The sequence below is a fragment of the Sciurus vulgaris genome (assembly GCF_902686455.1).
Source record: "Sciurus vulgaris genome assembly, chromosome: 5".
In the NCBI taxonomy this organism is placed as follows: domain Eukaryota; kingdom Metazoa; phylum Chordata; class Mammalia; order Rodentia; family Sciuridae; genus Sciurus; species Sciurus vulgaris.
The window spans coordinates 173,380,766-173,389,797 of record NC_136465.1 but is presented as its reverse complement, the minus strand read 5'-3'; positions in this window follow the sequence as shown (position 1 = coordinate 173,389,797).

Below are 9,032 nucleotides of genomic sequence, written 5' to 3'. Positions count from 1 at the left end.
CCCACCCCCCATTAAGTGTCATCATCCGCTTATCAGTGAGAACATTCCTCTTTTGGATTTTTGAGATTGGCTTATCTCACTTAACATGATATTCTCCAATTTCATCCATTTGCCTGCAAATGCCATAATTTTATTATTCTTTATAGCTGAGTAATATTCCATTGTATATATATACCACAGTTTCTTTATCCTTTCATCAATTGAAGGGCATCTAGGTTGGTTCCACAGTCTAGCTATTGTGAATTGAGCAGCTATGAACATTGATGTGGCTGTATCTCTGTAGTATGCTGATTTTAAGTCCTTTGGGTATAGGCCAAGGAGTGGGATAGCTGGGTCAAATGGTGGGTCCATTCCAAGTTTTCTAAGGAATCTCCACACTGCTTTCCAGAGTGGCTGCACTAATTTGCAGTCCCACCAGCAATGTATGAGTGTACCTTTTTCCCCACATCCTCGCCAACACCTGTTGTTGCTTGAGGAACACAAAATTTTAAGAAGCTTTCTCTGGCCTTGATGTTTGGGTCGGACTAGATTGAAGAAGGAGAATAGAAATCTGGGGACCCTTCAGGAAGTTGCTGCAATGATCCAGGTATATAACGAAGCAGACTTAACTACTATGCTAATAGAAAGAGAAAGTGGGGAGAATGTTTTTGTGGGCCTCTATTGTGTACCACTTCTTATGCATTCCAATTCTCACAACAACTTGCAAAATATGTATTCTTATCTCCATTTTACAGATTAAAAAGCTCAGAGAAGTTAAGTGACTTATCCAAGCTCACACAGAAAGATAGTGGCCATCTTGGGGCATAAACCTAGGTGTCTCTGAATTCAGAAGTCACATGGAAAGAATGAATGTGGGAAGTAATTTAATAATAGGCTCCTGGGGTAGAGCTTCTAGAGCCTTTATAATTTTCTAAGTGACAAAAGCAAAAGGAGCATCTCTTGGTATAATATTTGGGTTTTGTTCTCAGTTCCTGAAATAGCTCAAAGGAATGAAGGTGAAAGAAGCATCTACCGCTTTCATAAAGAGCCCCTTTCAGTCACATCTGAGTTTATGTTAGTGAGGTGACTTTGAAAAGCCCCTAAGGATGCCAGGGGAACCAGCCCTGTGCTGGAACCCCCAGCCCTGCTTCTCCCCAAAGGGTCAGCTGATCACCAACCACCAAAGGTCAATCAGTCATGTCTGCATAGTGAATCCTCCATAAAAGCCCCAGAGAACTTCTGGGTTGATGAATAAGAACTCCCCCGGTTGCTGGGAGGTTGGCATTCTCCCAACTCCACGGGGACGGAAGCTCCTGTGTGCTTGGGGCCCTTCTGGGCCTCATTCACAAATCTCTTCACCTGACCACCCCCTTGTTTCCTTTAATATATCCTCTGTGTGCTGGGGGTTTAGGTCAGTGGTAGAGCAATTGCCTAGCATGTACCAGGCCTTGGATTTCATCCCCAGCACCATCAATCAATCAGTCAATCAATCAATAAAATAAAATATCTTTTACAAAAAAAATCAATACTTTCCTTGGGTCCCACAAGCCATTTTAGCAAATTTGTGAACATGAAGAGGGGGTCATGGAACTTGTGATTGGTAGCCAAGTTAAACAGAAGTTGAGAATAACCTGGTGATCCATCCCTTGTGTATCATCCTTAAACAAAAGGGGGGCATTAAAGGACCATGTCCCTGAGTTCCCCCCTTTCTGTTCCACAAAACTGAACCAAGTTAAAGAAACAATGGGAACAAGTCTGGACTGGAATGTCCAGATACAGATTATCTTGAGGGACACCGGCTTTCTCTTGTGCTGGTAATCAGGACAAATCAACGTTATCTGTAGAAAGTTGCTTTTTGAACATAGAAAAGCAACTCAGGATGCTGGTCATGCAAGCGAACTAAGCCAACCAGCAAGCTGACGCTGGTGACAGCCCGGCTTCTGCAGCCTCTTGGCGGGAACTGGCACAGAACTGAGGGCACTGCGGAAAGATACGTCACTCACCCAGTCAGACAAAGCACTTTGAGTGACAAGAGGCACGGCTTGGTGAAGCACAGTGAGGGACAGGCGTGCTATCTATGCCGCCCATTCCCCGGGACCTCCCCCGTAAGCACTTTTCAGTAAAACCCATGCCTCCCACTCCTCCTCCATGCATTTTTGTTGCTCTCTTGGTGACCTGTCCCACTGCCCTGGCACAATGGGCAGGTGTGGACCTGACGCCTTGCAATGACATCTGAAGTGGGAGTGGTCTTGTGAGAGTGAGTCCTTCACTTGTGGAGTCTGCATAGCTCCAGGCAGCTAGTATCAGGACCAGGTTAAATTGCAGGACACCCAGTGGCCGTGGAGAACTGGGCAGTCGGTGGGTGTGGGGAAACCCCCTCATATTTGGTGTCAGAAGGGGAGTGTTGGATAAGTATGTACAGAAAACAAAAAATTTTTTTTTCCTTTTTAGGGGTGAAGGAGCAGGGGACTGAACACGCTAAATAGAGGTGAGGAATCTTGGTGAGTGTGGGCACTCAGTGGTAGAAGGACATGAAGATGTGGTTTCCACCTTACCCAGTCCAGGATGGCAGGATGGCATAAGGACAGATGGAAATATCACTCAAGGTCAGAGAGGGAGAGAGGGATTTGAGGGAAAGCAGCAGGTCGGGGAGTGGCCAACTGAGTGGTCAAGCAGACGGAGACCCAGGCTGAACCGAGTGGTGACTGTGACTCGTGACTTTGAGGAGAACTTTACCTAAAAGGCCTCAGGCATTTAAAGTCCCCTTCCCCGGCCAGGCGCTGTGGCCCTGACCTGTAACCCCACCCACTCCAGAGGCTTAGGCAGGAGGATCTCAAGATCCAGCCCAGCCCAAGGGAGATCTTGTCTCAAAAAAGAAAATGAAAAGGTCTGGGGTCGCAGCTCAGTGGTGGAGTGCCCCTGGATTCAATCCCCAGTGTGGGAGAGGGGAGCTGCCTTTCCCCAATTCAGAAGAAATTCATAATTTTCTGATTTCTTGCTTTTTACTCCATTTCCTGAGGAAGGAAGGAGAGAACTCTCCGTGCCCTCTGGCAACGCTGGGGTTGGCAGTCGGCCTAGGCAGAAGCAGCAGGTGAGAAGCAGCCGGGCGAGGCAGCCCTTCACGGCTCCATAGTAGCAGGAAGGGAAAGCCGGCCCTGCTACGACGCCAGCCCACGTGGCGGTGCCAGGGGAAACTGACCCACCAGAGCTTTGTCGGGCGTTGGTGATGTTGCTGGCATTTGGCTTTTCAGTGCTTTTTCCCAAGGGAGATCCAGGAGAGACCAGGATGGAGATGCCCAACTTCTACGAACTGAACTCGCTTGCTTTTCCTCTTTGTTATGACCTGATGTGTCCCCAGGCTGCTGCTGCAACCATGTAATTGCAACCAGATTGCTTTCTTATTATACCTTGCAAAACAGACCCCGGGAGGACCTGAGAATGCAGAAAATATCAAGCTAAGACATCCCTGAGGTTCATCTACACCAGCATGTGTATCAGCATCCCCTTGAACTCCAGAGGGACAGTCACACTCCCTGCTAAGGTGCCCTCGCCCCCTGATCCTTTGGATCACCGTGGGTGACCTACTCTGGACAACCAGGTCTTCTCGGACCAGGCTATCCCTCCCTGGCAGCCCTTCTCTCTTGCCTCTCCTTTGCAGAATTCCCGTTGTAATTTTACATCTGTTTGTGGAGTCGCTGTGCCTGGCACTGAGCAGCGCTCCCTTGACGGTCCATCTCGTGGGTCTTCTGACTGCCACCAGACCTCCGGATTCCAGGCTGGGCAGCGCTCCAAGACCAGGGGTTCTGCCTCTGGCATCTGGGGAGAAGGTTGCAAACCCTCCAAACCTATTTACTATGTTTGATGTTCATATGCAAATGTACATCTGCGATGGGGCAGAGTCCAGAATTTTCATCGGATTCTCATGACAAAAAAAGATTCAAGTTATTTTCTTATACAAATCCTCACAGCAATTGACTGACTTCATCGCTAGCGCCTCCCTAGTCCTCCCTGCCTTCTCCTTTTCGGGTTCGGCTTTCCCCACACCCTGCTCCCTGAACTCCCATGTCTATTGACACCCCTCCTGATAGGATAGCTGGGATTCATCTGCCCATCATCCTTGACCCTACTTAGGTAATGTAAGTTCTCTTCTTTAAGGAACCACCCCCCTCCCCAGAAAGGTATGTAACTTACAAGGGACCAATCAGAGACTTTTTCAGGCTTTGACCCAGATCTGGGGGGGAAGGTGTCCTGTCAGAAGGCATCAAAGAACTGGCTAATTCCTGGAGCTGCTGCCTCTATGGACAGTGCAAGTTCACCTCCCTGCTGGTGGCCACCTTTGCAGCCACAAGGGAGAACATCCTCCATAGGCAGGAAGCCCACAGAGGAATGCTGGGCCCAGCGTGGGAGAGAGATGATGTGAGGAAGAGGATGGAGTTTGTCCTGAGGGCAGATCATGAACCCTTTGTCCAGTCATGGCTCCAAGCCATATCTAGTCCTGAACTTTTCCATTTACTAAGGCAATATATTCCCTTTCTTAGGTTACATCAGCTGGAGTTGGATTTCTGTCCAACAGTCAAATAAAGCTCTTACCAGCCATCCTAGCTCAGATTGCTATAATATATCCTGGGTAGCTTGAACCACAGACATTTAGGTCAAGGTCAAGTTTCAGCTGGAAGTTCAAGGTCAAGGTTCAGCAGATTCAGTTCCTGGTGAGGATTCTTCCTGGTTTGTAGATAGATTCCTCCTCCACATGCCCTCCTGGCCTCTGTTTGGTGTGTGTGTGTAGAAAGAGAGAGGATCATAGGACGCTAATGCACAAGGACCCAACCCTTGAGACCTCATCTCAACCTACTCACCTCCCAAATAATGTCATTTAGGGGGTTAGGGCTTCAGTATATGAATTTTGGGGAGACATCATCAGAAGCTTATTTTTAAATGAAATCATTGGTTTCCATACTGAAACAGTTCAAGAATAGTCCTAGCTTCAGGGAAATCTTGACCAAGCTCCAAACAATGGCACCTGAGTCTCGCCCTTTCTCCAGAAGTCACCCTAGCAGATCTGTTTGGCTCACAGTGATCACCCCTAGCTGCAGGGGAGGCTGGGGAAACTGCAACCAGGATGGTCCTGCTTGGCTAAGACTATCATGTCTCGTCCCCTGGGGTTTTTGTTAATGAGGGAGAAGAGGACATTCATGGTGGGTAGTTACCAAAAAAAAGTCAGTCATGGTTCCATAAATACACAGCAAGCTTTTTGGCTTCTATCCTTTGTTCAAGTTATTTCCACTCGCCTGAAAGTTGTTCTCTGTCTCTGCATGTCAAAGTCCTTTCTATCTTCAAAATCCTTTTCCGATGTCATGAATCCCCAAAGAGAATTGGCAGCATGTGTCCAGCCACTGTCCAGTTGTGCCTTGGATAAGTCACTTTACCTGTCTAGGATTTTGAGTTCCTCATCTACAAAATAGAAATAATATTAGAACCTATCTCATAGAGTTATTGCAAAGGGTAAATATGATAATTTTTGTGAAATATTTAGCCTCACACCTAATGCAAAGCCAGCACTTGATAATGGTTAGTCATTATCATTATTCCTGTTCTGTTGTCCCCATCTCCAACCTTACCCTCTCTGCCTTCTTTAGCTTTGCATACTCTGCCACTTTCTTTTTGACAAGAAGATATAATTCACATGCCATAAAAGTCACCCTTTTAAAGTGTACAATTCAGTGTTTTTTAGCCTATTTTCAAAATTGGCAACCATTACCACTATCAAATTCCAGAATATTTTATCACCCTGAAAAGAACTCCCGTACCTGTTATCAGACCCTCCCCTCAGTTCCTGGCAATCACTAATCTCCTGGCTGCTGCTATGGATTGCTTATTCTGGATACTTTATATAGACGAAATTGTACAATTTTTAGTCTTTTGTGACTGGTCTTCTTCATTTGGCAAAAAATTTTTTTTAAAAATTGGGGCAATACTAGATTGAATCCAGGGTTGCTCTACCTCTGAGCTGCATTCCCAGTCTTTTTAGTTTTTATTTAGAGACAGGACCTTGCTAAGTTGCTGAGGCTGGCCTTGAACTTGCGATCCTCCTGCCTCAGCCTCCTGAATTGCTGGCATTGTAGGTATGCACTGTAGAGTTTTGAAAGTTCATCCATGGGGTAGCATGTATCATTGTTTTTGTGGCTGAATGATGTTGCAGTTGTGGATTTACCACATTTTATATATCCACATATATATATATATATTTGGAAGAACTGCCACACTGTTTTCCACAGCAGCCGAGCCCTTTTACATTTCCACCAGCCACATCTGAGGGCTCCAGTTTCTCCACATCCCCAGTCGCTCTTGTTCTTCCTACTGTGCCCCTTTTATCCCAGTACTGCACATCACAGGTGTTCTGTGTGTTGAACTGAAGCTCTCTGGGGCTCTCACTTCCCCAAAGTGCTGAGGCTGGCATGAGAAAACATTAATTAATGCCCTTGGTGGCATTAATTGTGACTCCATGGATTCAGGCAAACAGCTGTTTTTGCCTTCACGCTGTGCTTATTATGTGTCCAGTCCAGTGCTGGGCCCTTATGTCTCCATGGAACCCAGTCGGCAGGGCACCCATCCCCCCTCCCGAGAGGAAAGAGGCTGTTCAAGGAGGGTACTATGATCTCGATGTGTCCCCCAAATTTCATGTGTTGGAATTTAATCCTCAAATTCATTTGTTGACGATAATTGGAGGTGGGGCCTTTGGAAGGTAATTAGTATGAGATAAGGCCATCAGGGTGAGGCCCCCATGATGGGTTGGTGGCTTAATGAGAGGAGAGAGACCCAAGTTGGTATGCTATGTGATGTCCGCTACCACATTATGATGCAGCGGAGCCCCCTGTCAGATGCCAGCACCGTGCTCCTAAACTTCCCAGCCTCCAGATCCATGAACCAAACAAACCTCTATTTTTTTATAAATATATTTTGTCTGTGGTACTTAGTTATAGCAACAGACCAGCACAGAGGATTTCCTGGAAGAGACATGCCTGACCTGTTTTAAAGATGAAGTATGAGTTACTCAGACAAAAAATGGGGGGGGGGGGGGGGGCAGGTAGTATTGGTATTCCCAGATAAGGGGAACAGTCCAGATAGTGCTGTGGAGGTGGTCAGGAGGGAATTCAGTGATGAGAGAAAAATAGAGCACATTGGTGTGAGATGTCCAGGTTCCATCCAAGAGAAGCAGAGCAGATGGGAGGTCTGCCGTGGCCTCCTCATGTGTAAAAGGGGTGGGGGGTTGATACTATCACTGAACTTGAGAAAAATGGTGGGGTTTAATGAGCCTGAACAAAATCCAGCATTTTGAACAGTCCCCAGCACATTCTCAATAAATGTTTGCTGTAACTGCTGCTGCCTTCCAAGAACTGGGTGAGACACCGCATGTCTTTTTCTGGAACTCAGAAGTGAATGGATGGAGGTGGAGGGTGGGGAGTGTCCATGGCAGAGAGGGAATCTTCCATTGTAGTCGAGAAGGTGCTGGGGCGAGGCAGTAAACAGTTCCCAGAAAAGAAAGATGACTTAGTACACAAAACAATACTACTTCTAGGGAAGGAGGGATCCAGTTCAATCGGCCATTGTGTGGGGAGTGCCTATTATGTTCCAGGCACCCTGCGAAGCTGCAGGAAATGAAGAAGTAGGTCTCCCTGAACACGGTGTACAGTGTAGTAAGGAGAGGCAGGCAATACTACGGGGCGTCAGAAAGCATCCAAATCACAGGACAGAGCAAGGTGAATCACCTGAGGGCCTAGAAAGCGCGTCCAGGTCCAGAAGGGAAGGGTGGGTAGGATTCAAGGAGCCAGGGTGTCAAATCAGGTGGAGGAAGTCCCAGGGCCTGGGAAGGGCTCTTTATTTATAATCAACCAGAGAAGGAAAAGATTCCAGAGCATCCCATAGAGATTAAAGGAGGACAGGAAAGGAAAATGTGATATGATGACCAGTGACAGTGGGCTGGGGCTGGGGCTCGTGGTACAGCATTGCCTCCCACGTGTGAGGCACTGGGTTTGATCCTCAGCACCACATGAAAATAAATGAATAAACAAAGATGTTGTGTCCATTTACAACTAAAAAAAATTTTTTTAAAAATGATCAGCAACACTTGTTAAGTGCTAGGCATAGGGTTAAGGGCTTTCCATGTTTAGCAGGGAGAAAATTCACCCTTTTTAAATCATGCTGCCAAAATAGTACTTACTGCTCCTAGGAAAGTATCCATGCTTCCAGGAGCCAGAGAAGGAACCAAGCAGTGACCGAGGCCGAGTTAAGCAGCAGGGAAGCAACTGGAGGAGCATTCGCTCCCCCTAAAAGGGACAGCTGCTCCCCAGCTCAGTGGACTATGGGCCCCATTCACCACATGATCTTAAAACCAAGGGACCCGTGCCTGGTGGACTTGACTTCTTGGCTGACCCTAGTGCCAGACTTTCTTGACTTGCTTTCTACCTCAAGATTCCTCTGCTGGCGCCTGGGATGTAGCTCGGGGGCAGAGGTCTTGCCTAGCAAATTTAATAGGCCCTGGATTTAATACCCAGCAATGAAAAAAAAAAGACTACTTGGCTAGCTGTTCTCCCTGTTTACCCTGCACTTGGTGGAATTTCCCCAGCAGGCCAGGCCCTTTTCTCATCTGCCTCTTATTCCACCTCTTCTGGGTCATCTCACCCATCCGAACGACAATGACTCCTGAGGTCGTATTTCCAACATGGCTCTTCTGAAATCTATGGGATCCTTGAGCACTTCACGCAGACACAGACCCAGAGGGAGCTTTTCATCCCTTCCTACGAATCTCCTCTCCCTTCAATTTCCCCCGTTTCGAAAAACAGTGTCTGTAAACCCCCATCACACAGGCCAGCAGCTCGTTCTCCTCCAGGCTCCTCCTCCAACTCATTCCAGGGCCCTCAAAGCCCTATGTGAACTGAGCCCAGGGATATGAAATAAAATTTCTGTAAGGCACAGAAGAATGACTTAAATAAATGAAGCTGGCTGAGTCAAGGGCGATAGGGAGGAGTGGAGACTGTCATATTGGGGAGTACATG